This window comes from Dendrobates tinctorius, unplaced genomic scaffold (genome assembly GCF_039654945.1).
Source record: "Dendrobates tinctorius isolate UK_male_01 unplaced genomic scaffold, ASM3965494v1 ptg000008l, whole genome shotgun sequence".
In the NCBI taxonomy this organism is placed as follows: Eukaryota; Metazoa; Chordata; class Amphibia; order Anura; family Dendrobatidae; genus Dendrobates; species Dendrobates tinctorius.
Window position 1 is genome coordinate 16,306,573 of NW_027361676.1, and position 20,796 is coordinate 16,327,368.

Genomic DNA, 20,796 nt, shown 5'->3' on the forward strand with positions numbered 1-20,796 from the left:
TGACATGTGTGGGCATAATGTTGTGAAACAGCAGGATACAGGAGGGGAAAGTTACATAAAACATGAGTGACCAAAAGTGACGTTGTGGTGGAAGAGGGAAAGGGCGTGGTCTTCCATGTGCATGTTGGTTAGATGTTAATGTTAAGCTCAACTGAATAAACACCATCTCGTCCTATCCAAATACCACTGACAACATCTGTTACTAGATGGGCTACTCCACTCTTTTTCTTTGGCAGACACACAGCAGTATACCTTATAGATGAAGGCCATAAAGAGCATGTGCTCCAGTGGATGGCAAGTACTCTTCCTCTTTCTCCACCGTAACATCACACACAGTACAATTTTCAGAGGTGGCACCCCAATCACCCTTGCTTCCCCCAGTGTCAGAAATTTCCAAACGCCCACCTGACCGTGGGGAACCACAGAGAGGCTATTACGCAGAACTGTTCACACATTCTATTCCTTAGGCATTAGAGGTCTGCTCCAAAGATTTACAGAATCCAGAAGAGGAAACCATCTGTATTGATACACAAATTTTTTTCATGTCCAGAGTCGTTTGAAGAAGGGTTCAAGTATAATACGGACTCTCATCAGCAGACATTAACCACCGGGGGTGGAGGTGATCCTGATGACACTCAGATACCAGAGGCTGACTGAGATGATATTCAGATACCACTGTACTGTGGTGTCAGGGCAGAATGAGGAGGAGGGTGACTCTCAGGGTAAGGAGTGGGAGAACAGAGAAGATGACAATGAAGTTGTAGATCCCACTTGGTGTGAACCCAGAGGTACGCAGCTGAGTAGCTCAACAGAGGAGTAGAGGCAGAGGAAGATGAGGTGGTTACATTGTAGTTTCCTGCACAGACACAGAGTGATGCAACCACAACAAGCAATGCATTCTCAGCCACAACTCTAGCTGTGGCAAGCCATGGTCGTGAGTGTATAATACTCATTGGCAGAAAGGGTTGCCTAGCCTGGGCCTTTTTGAGACCGCAAAGGAGGACCCAACTCAAAATTTGCAAAAAAAAAAACCTCAGTAGATGCAGAAATTGCAATAATTTAACAACTACACACATGAACCAGCACATGCGCGATCAACATGTCTTAGTCTGGGAATCTCACTGTGTGGTAGGGGGCCGGATTGGGGGGTGGTCCACTGCTTACCACGACCGGACGATGCAAAGACAAGACGGAGGCAGAATTCAGTTGTAACAGATCCGGGTTTATTGGCCGTCCTCCTGACGACCCTAGCCATGCATCGCAGTTCCTTTACAGCTCTCCGTTTCGAGGCCCGGGTACCTTTCACCTTTCCTTTAGTCGTGATGACATCCCTCACGGATCTTTCTCTGGGGCTGTCCTTGATCAATCTACTGCCAGCGCTTCACCTGCCCGAGGTCGTCGTCCAATCGGTACCCCCGGGCCTTGTCTGTCCTGTGGTATGTCGTGTCAGGACCACCCCCCTGACTGTCTTCTCCTGTCAGTCCCCTGGTCAAGCTCTTCACCGTTCTCCGTCTTCTGTCCTGAGTAGTGTTGAGCATTCCGATACCGCAAGTATTGGGTATCAGCCGATATTCACTGTATCGGAATTCCGATACTGAGTTCCGATACTTTTAGCATATCGAATACCGAAATCGGAAGTTCCCATAATGCTATGAGCCAGTTTGATTTGATTCAGTCAATGACAATCCTCAGAAGTGTGAGCACATCCTGTTAGGCATGTAGGCATGGTAACTAATGGCATAGCTGTGATTGGCTGCTGAAATGATGTCATGATGCACTATAAAAGCCGCCGCCGCCGCCATTTCGGGTTCACTCTGCTGTGAATTCAGTTAGGGACAGGCTGCTGTTCAAGACTCTGAGGGACAGTTAGCGATAGCGATTTGCTATATCATATTGTGCTTTACCCAGGCTACATAAAAAACCACTGTAGCTTTCTTTTGCCTTGCAGCAGTGTTCACAGCTGTCTGCAAGGTCTGTGTGAGTGCAGCTCACGCTGTGTAGTGTGTCCTGCAGCCACGCCTGGTTGTAGGCCGCTCAGCATGCGTCACTGCCTCACACATATTTTTATTTTATTGCAGCTCATTTTTCATTCTCCTATTAGTGTGCATCCATCCGTATCCATATACGTTGGTTGCAAACACTATAGGAGTAGACATCGGAGCCTTTCTGCAGCCTTTCAGTGCTAGTGCCCACTTATCTGCACTGTTCACGGCTGTCTGAGAGGTCTCTGTGTGTGAGTGCAGCTCACGCTGTAGTGTGTCCTACAGCTACATCTGGTTGTAGGCCGCTCAGCGTGCGTCACTGCCTCACACATATTTTTATTTTATTGCAGCTCATTTTTCATTCTCCTATTAGTGTGCATCCATCCGTATCCATATACGTTGGTTGCAAACACTATAGGAGTAGACATCGGAGCCTTTCTGCAGCCTTTCAGTGCTAGTGCCCACTTATCTGCACTGTTCACGACTGTCTGAAAAGTTTCTGTGTGTGAGTGCAGCTCACGCTGTAGTGTGTCCTACAGCTACGTCTGGTTGTAGGCCGCTCAGCGTGCATCACTGCCTCACACATATTTTTCTTTTATTGCAGCTCATTTTTCATTCTCCTATTAGTGTGCATCCATCCGTATCCATCTACATTGGTTGGTTGCAAACACTATATAGGAGTAGGTAGAGGAGCCTTTTTTCTGGCTTGTGCCCTTCAGCTGCAGCCAGATTAGTGTTACCCTATTTTTTGGAGCCTCATCTTTTGCATTTTAGGTTACCTTCCTGCATTGTAATAGCTCCAAAAAGTTTGCGATACTATGCTTTCAAATCTTTGGTCACATCCTTTTTGTTTTTTTGAAAAAAGAAAAAGAAAATAAAGTTTACCAAACACTCCATTTGACAGTTGTGTAGGCCACATTAGCTCATATTAAAGTGTAGTCCACACACATACTTTATAAAATTAGTGTTTCTTATACCTGTTAGCAGCTGTTCAGGAATAAGCACACTAAGCCCCCCCTTTGTACTTTTCTGCCTATCTTTATCAGTCTACCAAGATGAAGAAGGCAGGGAGTAAGGCACGTGGGCGTGGAGTTTCAGCAGGGAGAGGACGTGGGGATTCTGCAGGGAGAGGACATGGGGATTCTATGCCTGCTGCTGGTACCAGTGAGTCAGCATCCCCAAGTTTTACCAGGCAACAGTCCTTTATGCGCAGCTTTGTAGGACCTCGCCGTACCCCACTGCTGCGGGAGGAACAAATTGAAGCCATTGTCGAGTGGATGGCAGCTAACGTATCGACTTCAATGACTTCCACGTCCTCTCAGGGCCAGAGCAATGAAGAGCAACCATCTGTCTCTTCACCACCTGCCAAAGTGCCCAGGCAGTCAGAGAGGCCTGGACAGGAGCCATCACAATCTTCTGTTCTCTGAATCAGTTGGCTTGGAAAGAGGGGGCCAGCCAAACAGCATTCAAGAATGTGAAGAAGAGGGAGTATGCAGTGATGCGCAACTTCTTAGTCCCTCTGAATCTGAAGAGGCGGGTGGGCCAGTGCCTATGGTCAGTACACCTCAGTACGCATCAGATGATGATGAGACTCAGGTGCCACTTTCTGGTGCGTACGGTGCTGGCGAGACAACCCAGGAGAATCAGGTGTTTGAAGAGGGGAGTGTAGATGATGAGGTCCTTGACCCATCATGGCGTGAGGAACAGGGAGGTGGTGGGAGCAGATCTGAGGAAGAGATTCCCCGAATGGCCAAAACAGGAAGGAGAGGTAGGGGGCAGACTTGGTTGCCTGTAGCCTCCACTTCGGCACCCGTTAGGAGCATTACTCTTCCAAAAGCCAAAACGGGTGCTGCCAAGACTTGCAGTGCGTGGTCCTTTTTTGACACAGTTGCAGATGACATTTGCTTTGTCAAATGCAAGCTGTGTCATCAGAAAGTCAAAAGAGTGAAAAATGTCAGCAACCTCAATACCACAAATATGTGGAAACATGTGCGGACCAAGCACGAGCTGGAGTTACACAGACACACTGAAGACGTAGGCCAATGTACAGCACCACCTACCACCTCTTCAGCTCATGTTGGGACCTCTTCCTCCAGCTCACACACAGCTGGTTCAGATTCCTCACAGGATCGCCAAGGAAGAACCTCTGGCACTGTTGTCCAGAGACCCAGTGACATTCCACCCACAGCACCACATTCCCAGTCATCCTCAGACTCCCAGGCCACTCTACAGCCATCGGTAGCACAGGCATGGGATAAAAGGTGGCCATACTCGGCAAACCATCCCCAAGCAAAGGCTCTGAATGCTGGCATTGCCAAACTACTGGCCCTTGTAATGCTCTCATTCAGGCTGGTGGAGACTGACACCTTCCGGAACTTCATGGCATTGGCAGTCCCACAATACACCGTGCCCAGCCACTTTTATTTCAGCAGGCAAGCCGTCCCTGCCCTGCAAAAGCATGTGGAGGGAAAAATAAAACATGTGCTACTAAATGCCGTCAGTAGCAAGGTCCACCTGAACACCGATGCGTGGACCCGTAACCATGGACAGGGACGATACCTTTCCCTCACTGCCCATTGGGTCAATGTAGTGGAGCCGGGTACAGATCTGGAGAGTGGCGCTGTACGTGTTCTGCAACTCCACGGATTGCAGGAATCCAGTCTGTACACATTGACTCCTCCTCCTACTCAAGTTCCTCAGAATCAGCGCTGCAAGAGCCTGTTACGACCGATATGAGCACAGCCGTGGCCAATCGTCAACAGGCCGTACTGAAATTAATTTCTTTGGGGAATCGAAGCCACACAGCGCAGGAGCTCTGGAATGCCATCAAGCAGGAGAGCGACGTGTGGTTTCTGCCAGCGAATCTCCAGCCAGGCTTGGTAGTGTGTGACAATGGTCGAAATCTGGTGGCAGCTCTGGGCCTTGGCAACCTCACTTACATCCCATGTCTGGCACATGTGCTGAACTTGGTCGTGCAGAGCTTTCTGAGGTACTATCCGGATCTTGATGCACTGCTGCACAAGGTCCGCATAGAGTGCGCTCACTTGCGGCGTTCCAGCACGGCAAGATCGCGCCTTGCAGCTCTGCAGTGCCGATTATGCCTTCCGGAACATCGCATCATATGTGACCTACCCACCAGGTGGAATTCAACGTTACATATGTTGGAGCGGTTGTGTGAGCAGCAGGCAGCAGTAATGGAGTACCAGCTGCATCAGGCACAAACAAGTCGCACTGTGCGCCGGTCACACTTCAGCACCTCTGAGTGGGCCTCTATTAAGGACATCTGCCTTGTTTTGGGCGCCTTCAATGATTCCACGCGGATGGCGAGTGCAGATGATGCACTAGTCAGCATGACTGTCCCCCTTATCTGCCTGCTTCAAAAAACACTGCAAGCACTAAGGGAGGAGGTTTTGGAAGAGGTGGAGGATGAGGAGTCACAAATGCCATCTGCTTCTGGACAGTCAGCGCTACATGGTTCCTCACAAAGGCCTAGGCAGGGAACACTTTGTGAGGAGGATGAGGAGGAGTCAATGGAGGAGGAAGACATCTCTCCAGAGAAGGGAGGTACACAATGCTCTAGTCAGTATGTACAGCGAGGGTGGGGTGATGCAGAGCAGGCAGAGATGACGCCTCAAGCAGGGGACAGCGTTTCTTGGGCAGTTGGGAGTCTGCAGCACATGGTTGATTTCATGCTGCAGTGCCTGAGAAACGACCGCCGCATCGCCCACATTCTCAACATGGTTGATTATTGTGTGTACACCCTCCTAGATCCTCGCTACCGGGACAACTTACAAAGCCTCATACCACCGTTGAACCGGGAGCGTAAAATGCGGGAGTACCAAGACACACTGGTGCAGTCCATCATGTTCTCCATTCCACCCGAGAGCAGTGCTGCTAGTGCTTTACAAAGCAGCTCTGTGCATCGAGGCAGTGGAGGAAGCTCTGCATAAAGAGGGAGCAGAGGCAGCACCTCAGCAAAAGGCAAGACCAGTATGGCCCAAATGTGGCAAAGTTTTGTGTGTCCGCCACAAATGTCTACACCATCACAGACGGCTCCAGTCAGCAGGAGGCAACGTTTCCGTCAGATGGTGACAGACTACATGTCTTACCCTGTCAGTGTACTCCCAGACGGCTCTTCCCCCTTCAAGTTTTGGGTCTCTAAGCTGGATACATGGCCAGAGCTTAGCCAGTATGCATTGGAGGTGCTGGCTTGCCCTGCTGCCAGTGTATTATCGGAACGCGTCTTTAGTGCCGCAGGTGATGTACTAACAGACCGTCGCACACGACTATCCTCCGATAACGTTGACCAGCTTACTTTTCTGAAAATGAACAAGGCCTGGATCTCGCCAGAATTTGCCAGTCCTCTTCCAGAATAAATAATTGGTTGGCAACAGTATCCAGGTCTCCTGTTGTGTTCATGTTTATACCAACCTGAACTGTAATCCCTTGGCTTCAACACAGCCAGTTGTTGCTCAGAAGTGCCGTCTGCACAAAGAAAAACACTAGCTCCTGTGTTAGTGGGGTTCAGTCACGCCAGCTGCTCCCCTGCTGTGTGGATGGCAATGTCTCCAGCTGCCTCCACATTCAAACTACTACTGATTTTTAACCGTGCTCCACTTTGGCCTCTGGCTCCACTATCTCTAGTATTTCCCCTTGCCTCCAACCCTGCCAGTTGCTGCTCAGAAGTGGTGTCTGCACAATCCACACTTGTTCCTGTGTTACTGGGGCTCAGTCACGTCAGTTGCTCCCCTGATGTGTGTCCGGCAATGTCTCCTGCTCTGTCCACATTCCCACTAGTATTAGAGAGCAGCAACTGGCGGGGTGGGAGGCCAGGGGAAATACTAGAGACAGTGGAGCCAGAGGCCAAAGTGGAGCAAGGTTACAATCAGTAGTAGTCTACAACCTATATAAAACTTGCTGCAATTAGGCCTCAGCCCGCTCCATGACTGTTCCTTGGCTTCAACACAGCCAGTTGTTGCTTGGAAGTGCCGTCTGCACAGACAGAAACACTAGCTCCAGTGTTAGTGGAGTTCAGTAATGCCAGCTGCTCCCCTGCTGTGTGGACGGCAATATCTCCTGCTGCCTCCACATTCAAACTATATCACCTATAAAACTTGCTGCAATTAGGCCTCAGCCTGCTCCATGACTGTTCCTGGGCTTCAACACAGCCAGTTGTTGCTTGGAAGTGCCATCTGCACAGAGAGAAACACATGCTCCCGTGTTAGTGGGGTTCAGTAACACCAGCTGCTCCCCTGCTGTGTGGACGGCAATATCTCCTGCTGCCTCCACATTCACACTACTACTGATTTAAAACGTGCTCCAACTAGACCTCTGGCTCCACTCTGTCTCTAGTATTTCCCCTGGCCTCCAACCCCGCCAGTTGCTGCTCAGAAGTTGCATCTGCACAATCAACACTTGTTCCTGTGTTACTGGGGTTCAGTAACATCAGCTGAACCCCAGATGTGTGTCCGGCAATGTCTCCTGCTCTGTCCACATTCCCACTACTAGTAGTGGGAATGTGGACAGAGCAGGAGACATTGCCAGACACACATCAGGGGAACAGCTGACGTTACTGAACCCCAGTAACACAGGAACAAGTGTTGATTGTGCAGACGCCACTTCTGAGCAGCAACTGGCGGGGTTGGAGGCCAGGGGATATTCTAGAGACAGAGTGGAGCCAGAGGCCTAGTTGGAGCACGTTTTAAATCAGTAGTAGTCTACAACAGATATTAAACTTGATGAAATTAAGCCTCAGCCTACACCCTGATTGACCCTTGGCTCCAACATTGCCAGTTGCTGCTCAGAAGTGTCTTTGGCATGGGTACTCCCTCCTGCCCATCCTGGTTCCAGCACGCCTGCTGTTTCCGGGGAGTGTCAACGTCACTTTGCCACCAATACGCTGTCCTGTCGTGTTGCGGTCGGGTTTGCCGAGTCTATGGTGCCTGCAGTTTAGGTGCTTCCTATGTGTGCTGCGGGTTCTGGTAATAAAGACTGGCTCCGTAGTGCCAATAGGACAAGCACCCCATGTAGGACTGTGGGTTTCGTTAACTGCGGCCGGCTCGCGGCCTTGCAACTTTGTCTTTTTCATGGGTACCTTCTGCTACCCATACGGGTTCCAGTACTGTCAGCTGGTTCTCGGCAGTGCCTTTGGCTGAGGTGCTTCCTTCTCGGTATCCGAGTTCCATCAACATCTGCTGGTCCTTGGTAGTGCTTTGTAGCACAGGTACCTCCTGCTTACTAACCGTGTTCCAGCACCGTCAGCTGGTCCACAGTTGTGCCATTGGCTCTTGTTCCTTCAGCTGCCACTATGGGTTCCAGCACCGTCAGCTGGTTCTCGGTAGTCCCATTGATTCTTGTAGCTTCTGCTACCCATCCGGGTTCCAGCACCGTCAGCTGGTTCTCGGCAGTGTCTTTGGCACGGCTACTCCCTCCTGCCCAGCCTGGTTCCAGCACGCCTGCTGTTTCCAGGTAGTGTCAATGTCACTTTGCCACCAACTCGTTGTCTGTTCGTGCTGTGGTCGGGTTAGCCGAGCCTATGGTGCCTGCAGTTTATGTGCTTCCTATGTGGGCTGTGGGTTCTGGTAATAAAGGCTGGTTCCGTAGTGCCAATAGGACAAGCACCCCCCTGTAGGACTGTGGGTTTCGGTAACTGCGGCCTGCTCGCGGCCTTGCAACTTTGTTTATCATGGGTACCTTCTGCTACCCATCCGGGTTCCAGCACCATCAGCTGGCTCTCGGCAGTGCCTTTGGCCCAGGTGCCTCCTTCTCGGTATCCGAGTTCCAGCAACGTCTGCTGGTCCTAGGTGGTGATTTGTAGCACAGGTACCTCCTGCTTAGTAACCGTGTTCCAGCACCGTCAGCTGGTCCACAGTTGTACCATTGGCTCTTATTCCGTCAGCTGCCACTCTGGGTTCCAGCACCGTCAGCTGGTTCCATTGACTCTTGTAGCTTCTGCTACCCATCCGGGTTCCAGCACCGTCAGCTGGTTCTCGGCAGTGTCTTTGGCACGGGTACTCCCTCCTGCCCAGCCTGGTTCCAGCACGCCTGCTGTTTCCGGGTAGTGTCAACGTCACTTTGTCACCGACTCGTTGTCCGGTTGTGCTGCGGTCGGGTTAGCCGAGCCTATGGTGCCTGCAGTTTACGTGCTTCCTATGTGGGCTGTGGGTTCTGGTAATATAGGCTGGTTCCGTAGTGCCAATAGGATCCATGGCACAAGAGTACATTTGTACAGATGCTTCCCACTACCCCAGAAAGGGACGTGTGCTTGCTGGATTATCGAAACACGCTTGTAGACAATCTTAAGAGTGGTTTTCTCCAAAAAAGCAGTGAGGCACACAGTATGCATCTCAGTTCTAGACTTCCAACCCTGGAAATATCAAGAAGTCACTGTAAAAATGTTAGCAGCAGCAGTGTAAGTTGCATAAGCAATTTCTGTGACTCATTTCACACATTTTTTTAGAACAGTCCATGCACCAGCAAAGCAGAGTACAAGTCTGACATGTTGTGAACGACTGGATAGGATGGTGCAGGAGTATCTCAAGCTCAATATTAAGGTAATCAGGAGGAATTTGGACCCTTTTACATTTTTGTCTTCAAAAATGGAAGAGTGGCCTGAGCTTGCCTGTCACGCATTGGAGGTTTTGTCATGCCCAGTAGCAGGCATTCTCTCATAATGTGTCTTCAGCGCTGCTGGTGATGTTCTGATGGATAATCACATCTGGCTGACCCCTGACAGTGTAGACCGCCTAAGTTTCATCAAAATGAACAAGTCATGGATCTCTAAAGACCTCTGCACCCCAGTCGCAGACTGAGCAGACTAGGCGATGGTGTCGTTTTTAGTATCATTCATTGATCTTGCGTTATTGCAGCCTGTAACACCTTTGTTGTAGCTTCTGTGCCTGCTGTTGCCACTGCTGCTGAAATATGTAGACTTGAAGTTGGGTCTCCATCTGGTGGGTTGTCTGTAGTAGATGGTGTGTCAGAGACCTATTATACTGTTTCTACTCTGTGAAAATTGATACCACTTAAGTGCTGTGTGACAATTATTTTTTGAAATGTAAAGTCTCCAAGTTAAGTTTCCATCTGGTGGGTTGCCTGTTGTGGAAGGTGTGTCAGAGGCCTATTATACTGTTCTTACTCTGTCAAAATTGATGCCACTTTAGTGCTGTGTGACAATTATTTCTTGAAATGTGAAGACTCCAAGTTGGGCCTCTGTTGTGAACTCATTTTCTGGTCTACCAGTTGTGAGTTCTCCTTCCGGGTTCCCTCTGGTGGTAACCGGAGGTAGTGAGGTTGATTTAATTAGTAGAGATCTGCCACCTGATGATGAGGATAACGATTGGATCTCTGGAATCTCAGACTGGATTTAAGACAGACGACGCCCTATTCTGGTGCTGGTGATTCCTTCTGGCATTTCAGGTCTTGGTTTTCAGCTCTGTTCCAGTCATCTCAAGCTAAGTGTTTCTGCTAATTTTCACACTTGATTTTGTTGGTCTATTCAGTTTTTTGTGTGGTCAGCCTGTGCTGAATTTCTACTCTTATTTATCTGTATTTGCCAATTTGCTTTTTGTCCCTTATTAGATTCGCCTCTTTTTGCTCTGTCTCAGAATATTTCAGAGTGCTGATATAGTGGGAGAAGTCTAGTGACTTCAGGGTTAATTTTGTTATCAGAAGTGTTGGACATTATTTTTGTAGGGTTTTTTGGGTAGATTGCAGACAGTGTATTTCCTTTCCTGTCCTTTCTAGTTAGTTTGGGCCCCATCGTTTGCTCAGCCTATTTTCCTGTCTGTGTTTGTGTTTTCATCTTGTTTCACCGTCAATACATGTGTGGGGGCTGTCTATTTCTTTGGGGTCTGCTCTGGGTCAGTTAGTTTTCCCCTTTTCTTGCTTTAGGCTTATTTAGTCCTCCGGCTGTGACGAGGCGTCTAGATTCATCGCAGGAACGCTCCACGGCTGCTGCTAGCTGTGTGGTTAGGATCAGGGGTCTGCAATCTGCATAGTTACCAACCTCTCTGGTTTTCTGTGACTTAGCTTGTTTTTGTTTTTTCATCCTCGGTGACCCATTCATAACAGGCCTCCATCTGGTGGGTTGCCTGTTGTGAAAACTGTCAGAGGCCTATTGTACTGTTTCTACTCTGTAGAAATTGATGTCATTTTAATGCTGTGTGACAATTATTTTATATAATGTGTAGACTTCAAGTTGGGTCTCCATCTGGTGGGTTGCCTGTGGTGGAATATATATCAGAGGCATATTATACTGTTTCTACTCTGTGAAAATTGATGAGACTTTAGTACTGTGTGACAATTATTTTTTTGAAATGTGGAGACTCCAATTTGGATCTCCATCTGATGAGTTGCCTGTGGTGGAAGGTGTGTGAAAAGCCTATTATACTGTTTCTACTCTGTGGAAATTGATGTCACTTTAATGGCGTGTGACAATTATTTCTTAAAATGTGGATACTCAAAGTTGGGCCTCTATCTGGTGGGTTGCCTGTAGAAGAAGGTGTGTCAGAGGCCTATTATGCTGTTTCTACTCTGTGGAAATTGATGCCACTTTAGTGGTGTGTGACAATTTTTTTTTTGAAATGTGTAAACTCAAAGTTGGGTCTCCATCTGGTGGGTTGCCTGTATTAGAAGGTGTGTCAGAGGCCTATTATATTGTTCGAACTCTATGGAAATTGATGCCACTTTATTGCTGTGTGACAATTATTTTTTGAAACGTGAAGACTCCAAGTTGGGTCTCCGTCTGGTGGGTAACCTGTGGTGGAAAGTGTGTCAGAGGCCTATTATACTGTTTCTACTCTGTGGAAATTGATGCCACTTTAGTGCTGTGTGACAATTATTTTTTCAAATGTGAAGACACCAAGTTGGGTCCCCATCTGATGGGTTACCTATGGTGGAAGGTGTGTCACAGGACATTTATACTGTTTCTACTCTGTGGAAATTGATGCCACTTTAGTGCTGGGTGACAATTTTTTTTTTAAATGTGGAGACTTTAAGCTGGGTCTCCATCTGGTGGGTTGTGTGTGGTGGAAGGTGTGAGACCTATTATACCATTTCTCCTCTGTGGGAATTGACGCCAGATTAGTGGTGCTTCTCTATTATTTTTTGAAATGCGTAAACTTAAAGTTGGTTCTCCATCTGGTGGGTTGCCTGTAGTAGAAGGTGTGTCAGAGGCCTATTATACTGTTTCTACTCTGTGAAAATTGAAGCCATTTTAGTCAAAGCTGGTGAGTTGCCTGTGTAAGTAGGGCTCCCAGACAGGCAGTCCTGCACTCACTTTCTGTCAACTACCTGTGTTACTTTCATTACATTTTTCTACCAATATTACTGTATGAGACTTAGGCCTCTTTCACACATCAGGTTTTCGCCGTCAGGCGTGATCCGGCGCTTTTGACAAAAACCGGATCCGGCGAAATGCAATGCCGGATCTGGTTTCCCCCCCATTGACTTGCATTAGAGCCGGATCGAGCCGGATGGCCATGCGTTTCATCCGATTTTCGCCGGATCCGGCAATGTGACGCGATCCGGCATCTGGAAAAAACGGCTACTGTAACGTTTTTTGTCTCCGGCAATGAAAGCCTATGAGCACCGCAATGCGCCTGATCCGGCGACAGCCGGATCCGGTGGCCGGATCCGGTTTTTTTGGTCTGAGCATGCTCAGTAGCTCTGCCCACAAGACATATATAAAAGCAAGACAGTGGGACCCTCAGCCACACCCAACATGCCACCCAAGCCAAGAACCAGGAGCAGGAGAAGGCAGCAGACATCTGCAGCAGCACCATCAGCACCACCCCAAATGGAGCAGCATGCTGAACAACGGGAGGGGAGTCCAGCAGCAGATGAGAGACAGTAATTATCAAATCCCCCATTCCTCCAAACTAGGGCTATGGAATATCAAGATATTCATTGGCCCTTTGTTTCTCTTTATTCAACAGCCGCCCAATAGATGCAGCAGCAGCAGCAATGGCAGCAGCAGGAACACCACCCACAGCCATGGAGTCTGGCCATCAGGAAGACAGCACATCTTCTTCTGGGAGCCCTCCCTCGCATCGTCAGCGTTTGACGGTAAGTTTTTATTTCCAAAATCCATCATCTCTGTAATATATGTCTATTCATTGCCTTTTATTTCAAAACAGGAATCACAAGATGAAGAGGAGCTCCCAGAAGAAGAAGGAAGGGGTGGACAGACACTTGGAGTGGGCTCACAATTGGTAAGTTTTTTGCATCAAACGCAGAAACACAACATCACACTACACACAACACATAGAAAACAATGTTCTGCAGACCACACACAGCAAACAAATGCCTACATCCAAAGACATAACATTTTTTGTTTTCTTCTCTAGTCTTCCCAATCTGGTGCTCGGCCAAGAGGTCCTCGCAGTGCCTCCCAGGGTCGTCGGCGACAGCAACGCGGCGGTCACCAGCGTGTAAGTATAAATATTTTTGCTTTGTTTTTTTGCACTTTTTATTTCATTTCTTTTGTGGAGGCTAATTATGTTATTTTTGTCTTTTTCTTTAACAGCCTTCACAGCGTGCTCCCGACTCTGATGGTGAGGATGGAGGAATCGATGTGGACCACCTCATCGATCTCGTCAGAGAAAGGGAGCCGCTCTGGAATATGGCTGACCGCCGCCACGCTGACCTTATCGTTACCCGACGACTCTGGGAGGAAATCTGTTCGCTCCTTGTGGACCGCTGGGAGGACCTCGAAGCTCGGGCCCAGATTAAAGAGCGTAAGTATATACAGTACCGGTTGCTTGATTTAAACCAGTGTTTCCCGAACTCCAGTCCTCGTGGTCCCCACAGATCATGTGTTCAGGATTTCTATTTACTTTGGAAATCCTGAAAACATGACCCCTGGGGACCATGAGGACTGGAGTTTGGGAAACACTGATGTTGTATACTAACCACTTTGTCCTTTCTCGTTTCAGGGGAGAGAATTGTGAAGCGGTGGCGGTCTGTGAGGGATCGTTTCAAGAAGGAGTTCAATAAAGAGATGCGGGCCCCGAGTGGATCTGGAGGACGCAGGAGCAAGTACAAGTACGCACGAGCCCTGTCGTTCCTCCGGGATACAATGCTCACCAGAAGGTAAATATTACACACCACATGTGACAAAAAAATGTTTAGATGTAACTTTTTTTTTTCAGCCAGGGCCATACCATGTCACTATTTTAATTGTTTTTTTTCTCTTTATTCCACAGCACGGTGAGCAGCACTCGGGAGCCTGCACGATTGGACCCTTCTGAGGCGATCCCTGAGGAGACCGGCACCGAGGGACACTTCGACCACCCCGGTACATCTGCACCTTCCCAGCCTTCCCACACATTCGACCCATCTGTCCCATCCACCAGCACAGGAGCATCGTGGCTGCCTACATTACATGAAGCTGCTGGTGAGGAGATCGCTTTCCCTTTACCCCACCCTTCTGCCCCTGCCACCTCTAGTACACCTGCGGGTACTGGGCGGCAGCGGCAGAGGGGTCAGGAAAAGAGTTATGCGCCAGAGTTCTTGCATCTGAATGCATCTTTCCAGAACTGTCTAAAAGTCTTGTCAGAGCAAATCTCCGCAGGCTTTCAGCAGATCAACTCCAGCATTCTGGAGGTGAAGACACTTCTGCAAACCATGCATTCAGAAGCAAGATCTTCACCAAACCACACCTTTTTCAGGTCTGTTGTGGAGCGCATGGCAACACTATCTCCTACCCAGCAGATGCATGTAATGCATTCGTGCCACGGTACTCTACAGCAGGTTACCTCCCAACCTCCACCTCCCACCACTGTAGTTCCTCCACCTGCACCCCCTCCAGCCACTTTCCATCCTCCCCCTCCTATTACATCTGCACCCCCTCCAGCCACTTTCCATCCTCCCCCTCCTTTTACATACCAGCAACCTCCCCAGTACCAGCAACCTCCCCAGTACCAGCAACCTCCCCAGTACCAGACATCTCCCCACTTCCAGCAACCTGCCCCGTACCAAACTCCTTCCCCGTACCAAACTCCTTCCCCGTACCAAACTCCTTCCCCATACAACTTTCCATCAACATCATCTGCTCCTACAGTCCCTGCCCAACCCTCCACTCCACCGCCCACCACCTCTTCGGCCTCCCACATGTCCACCCATTCTGTAGCTTTTTCCACACCATCACCTCTAACTGTTCCTTCCCCACCACGATCCCAGTCCTCTCTCCACACTCCCATTGTCGAAGTGTCCCGCAGCCCCTCCAGCAGTATTTCCACCCCACACTACACAGATTTATTATGTGTTTTGTAATAAAAATGCCCAGTTGGTTTCAAACCTTTATTAAAAAAGTTTTTTTAACTTTAAAAACAGTTTACAAAAAAGAAATATTTTAAATAAAAGTTAAATTATTGTTTACACTGGTTGTCTGTCATTTCTTTCTGCGGCGAAATATGTTTTAAAAAAAGGTTAAATACAGGGTATTTAAAAGGTAAAAAGGTATTCAAAACCAGGTATATAACTGTGGGTAAATTTTAGCTTTTTGCCACAGTTGTGTTCCTGGTTGTGTTTGAAGCAAAGTATTTCACCTAAAAAGTTGTGTTTATTGTTGGTGATTTCCTAACAATGTACACAACTTTTGTTAAAAGGTGAAATACTTTGCATAAAACACAACCAGGTACACACCTGTGGCCTAAAGCTAAAAATAGAGACCATGACAAGATAGCCAACTTTGGTTGGCAAAGGTATATACTGTTGGTACAGAAGGTACACAAGTTTGGTTAGGGCACAAATCTTTCACACTCTGTCATCCTGCCAGTGTACTCTGCCTTGAGGTGACATAAAGTATAGTGCAAAATTGTCCCTCATTACTGAAACCGTCACAGAACTTCTAGTGGTAATGTCATGGTAATCTTGCAAGGTGGTTTCTTCAGAGGTGTCCTCAATGGAAATGGGTTCCTTGCAGATAACAAAATTGTGGAGTACCACGCAAGCTTTGATCACCTCGTCAACAGTTTCTGTCTTGAGGTTGATCGCAGTCAATATGACCCGCCATTTGGCTGTCAGAATACCAAAGGTACATTCGACCATTCTTCTTGCTCTTGTGAGGCGGTAATTAAAAATGCGTTTTGGTCTTGTCAATCCTCTGCTAGAGTACGGTTTCAAAAGGTGTTCTGACAGCTGGAAGGCTTCATCCCCTACACAGACAAATGGCATAGGTGGACCAGATGTTTGCGGCAGCGGTCTAGGTGGTGGGAACTGGAAGGTGTTTCCATACAGTTTACGCCCCATGGCAGACAGTTTGAAAACTTGAGAGTCATTGGAGCGGCCATAGGCCCCAATATCAACAGCAATAAATTTGTATTCCGCGTCAGCGATGGCCATGAGGACAATTGAAAAATATTTCTTGTAATTGAAATATTCCGATCCCGATCCGGCTGGCTTTACAATGCGGATATGTTTCCCGTCCACAGCGCCCAAGCAGTTGGGAAACTGACATATCTGTTGAAACTTGTCAGCAATTTCAATCCACCTCTCTGTTGTGGGCTCTGGTAAAAACTCTTCAGCTAAGGAGTCCCACAGTGCACGGCATGTGTACTTCACTTCCAGATATGGTGGAAATCCCGAGTCTGTACTGGAAATGCAGTGACGAAAGGGATTCTCCAGTTGCAAGAAATCTGTGGGGAATTGAAAAACAATCAATTAGTTTTAAATCACAGCATTACATACCAAAACTCAGCTATAACACTTGGAGATACAAACTACCACCAACAAGATTGCAGTGAAAGTGTGCTCTGATGCGATCACATCCAATAAATGTGGCTTACCTTAAAGTCACCATCAGACGCTCTGCGGGTGAAACAGAGAAGCGGCAATAGGTGTCCGCTTTTCTTATGAGGTGTGCAATGCGCTCCACCAAGTAATCAAAATTCTCCATTTTCATCCGAACATATCCAAAAAATTTATCTGGGTTTCGTCGAAGGTCCATGCAGAGTGTAGAATAGACCCCACGCGTCATTCTCTTGGCTGTGATGGGGTGGATCCACAAATGTCGTCTACGATGCCTGATGCGCTGCTGTCTCGCTCTCTCCTTCTCCAGAACAATCACCCTCAAGCGATTCGCCTCCGCTATAAAATCCGCCAAATTCTTCAAAATATTTCCAATGACAACATCCATCTTCGCCAGTAACTTGCTCTTCTCTCCAACCTGCACTTTCTCCTCTACAACCTGTCAAAGAAGGGCTGTAGGAACACGCTATATATAGTTTCCCAGTAGCCAATCCCGTTCGGAAGGCCACAAGGGTCAACTTTAAAAACCGGATCCGGCGTAATCCGTCAAAAAACGGATAGAAAAACGGATGAACCGGATGAGACGGATCCGGTTTTGTCTGTCAAGAACAAGACGGATCCGGCAGAAAACCGGATCCGGCACATCAGGTTTTACAAAACATTTGCCGGATCCGGCGTTCCGGCACGACGCCGGATCGCGCCTGACGCCGAAAACCTGATGTGTGAAAGTAGCCTTAGCTGTGAAAAGTTGGAGGTGTTACATGAAGTATCAGGGCTATCAGCAAAGAAGGCTTACACCTCTTCCTTAACCACTAGGTGTTATTTGAAACTTCAATTCAAAGCTCTAAATGCTGGACCAGACCCTGATATATCATGCATGGCCCATGGCTGACTGCTTCTGTGCTATTATAAAAGGTTCTACTGTGGATCAATTGATCCGTAACCTATCTGTTTTATTTTCCTTAAATGTTTCTATCAAGTGTGCCCTATGAAACTGATGTTTGTGCCATCCAATCAGAGCTGTTGCATGAGGTTCCTAAGGGGACTGTTTCCAGGGGACCTAGTTAGAGGATGCCCCAGGGAGAGTTCTAGAAAGGATGGGGGAGGAGAAAGTATAAAAGGGGCTGAGGACGCCAGCAGGGGGCACTCGACCGACCAGGAGAGAAGGAGCAGGAAGGTTATAGGGCACCAGAGAGCCAGAGCAAGAGCCAGAGCAAGAAGAAGAGAGCAGTGACTGAAGGGGCAGGAGAGATACTCACCGCAGATGGGAGAAAGATGGCACCAAGCCATCCAGGAGAGAGATACCGACCGACTCCAGCCCGCGGCTCTGGCCTGTCCGCTGTCACTTGCAGCCGCCACAGCCTGACCCCGGCCTGCGGCTGCCGCCTGCCCGCTACCGCCCGCCGTCCTCATGGCTCGGCTCCAGCCTGTGGCTGCACTTGTGGCTGTGGCCTACGCCCCCCGGTCCCCGGGCAACGCAGAGGAAGTCTTCAGGGGCCTGCTGTGCCCCCGATTGGCCAGGGTGTAGGAACGCCTGAAGTCTCTGCCAGATCCGCGGCAGCTGGGCCCAGCGGCTGACACGCCGAAGCAACACCAACCACCACTCTGCTAGATGTCAGAGAGGATAAGTGACACATTGTAGTTAATACCCAGGACCCATAGTTGGCCATACCGTGGCCCTATAGTGACCAGTCTTGATCGGGTAGTAATGTTCGTGTTACCAATGTATTCTTGTTTTGATCCCTGCGAGGATAACTGTTGTAAGCTTGTTGGTTACTCAAGATAGCTCCTATTGGTATACATATATATAAAAGTTACATCTTAAGTTAATCACGTCTTCCGTCTCGTCACTGCATCCCACGTACCTGCGATTACTACATGACGATAGTGACATAGTGATTGTAGTCAGTCGTCAAATGGGACTACACTCCCATCCAGCTATGTCTGCTGTCACATACTGTAACAGAGACAACATGAGCCGATAATGAGAGAGAGATCCCTTCATCAGGTTCCTGAGTTCAATTATTAAAAATACAAAACACATAATTACATACATATCCACATACTCACCGAACACCTAATCCCCAATGCCCTCGTTCCCTTGCAAAAAAATCAAAAACAATAAACCAACATATACTCCCTGTCCAACATAATCCAATACCGAGTGTTCCACTTCGATGTCACACATCCGCCGGCAATACACTGACAGGAGATAATCACTCCTGTCAGTGTATCAATGAGCTGCCATGAGAGTTCCTCGGAGTTTAGCAGCTCTGGTGCTGTCACTTACGGCACTATCACTGTGTGAGAACTTTCCCACGCAGCTGTGGTGCACTGATAAACTGCATGAGCGATTAGCTCATGTCAGTTTATCACCGGAGGCTGGGTAGAGCAGTCATATGTCCCAATGTGACTGTTCTACACGTGAGATCGCCGTGGGACACTCGGTAAATAGACTACGTCAGACAGGGAGTATTTATGTTGGTTTATAATTTTATTTTTGCTGCAGGAGACGAGGGAGTCGGAGATTAGGCGATGCATTAAGTATGGTTAATTAAGATTCAATAAAGGAGTCTGTGTGATTATTTCAATTAAAGGAGTTTATTCTGGCTGTGTACTTATTTACTTTATAACTATAATATTAGTAATGGATAGGTGTCTTATAGACACTTCTCCATTATTAAGCCGTGGGCTTGATGTCACCTGACAATACAAAGGTGACATCAACCCCACAAATATTACCCCACTTGCCACTGCTACAGGGCAAGTGAAAAGAGAGAGGCTAAGTGCCAGAATTGGCACGTCTATAAGATGCACCATTTTTGGGGAGGCTGAGAGTGATGTTTTTATCCTTTTGGTGCCAATATACATGGCCGCTTCCCAGGCTATTAATATCAGCCTGCGGCTGTCTGCCTAACCTTTGCTGGTTCAATTTTATAGGAGGACCCCATGTCAATTTTTTCTGGGGTTCTCCTGTAAACTAGCCAGTAAAGGCTAAGCAAACAGCTGACATGTCCCGGCTTTGATGCGGGCTCACCGCGGGATCAACAGACAAATTTCCAGACTGCTGTTCGGAACTTTCTTCCTCTTCATCCTCCACAGCCAAGGGAGGCACTTCTTTGGGAACCTCAGTCGTTATGGGGTTAAAATCCTTTATTTTCTACTACTTATACAGAACTTTAACAAGTGTAAAGATCGATGTTTCAAATATATTCCTATTTAAAAGTGTATGTATTTTACATGTGCATCAGGTTAGGCAAGTAAAGAGTAAATCAGATTTATTTGTACTGATTTTACTATGGGGGGTGCCGTTTTGCAGCTTGCCTCTGGCCGCAGAGAGGCTAGGTTCACCCCTGTGTAGGTAGGTGAGCCGACTGGGGGGGTGGTCCTCTTACCGCCGCGAACAGACTGAGACAGAGACTTTAGTGCAGGTCCTCTTTATTGGCCATCCTCTCGACAACCGCAGCACCACACAGCTGCTGCACAATGAGCTCCGCACACAGGCCCAGGTACCTTTCCCTTTTCTTCTGTCTTCCTGAATGGCGTCGCTCGCGGCTCTTTCACTGTGGCTTCCCTAGGCCTACCACCACAGCGCTTCACCCGTCTGAGTCTGTCCGTCTCTGGTACCTCCTGTGCTCTCTCTGTCCTCCGGCTCTCCTGTCAGGGCCACCCCCCTGACCATCTCACTCACCAGTCCTTCCTAGAGCTTCTTCTTGTCCTGCCTCTCCCTCCAGTCTTCTTCACTCTTGAGCTCCTCTCCCTGGACTGACCTTCTGGAACTCTCTCCAACTATATATATCCCCTCCCTGAGAATTCCCCCTAGAGCTCCTGTAACCCCACCCCCATGACTTTGCGGTTTCGTAGCCATAAGCTGATGTTAAGCCCTGCTCTCTCTGCTCCCTGCTCCCATCTTGTAGCCAAACTGCAGTACTACACCTTCCTTCATTTCTGCTGTCCTTGGTCTCCCCCTAATGGCAAAAACCCTGTACTACAACATTCTTCCCTTCTGTCCAGCTGTCCCCCACCTTTACATACAGCAGTCCTTGTCAAGCATATTGCACAT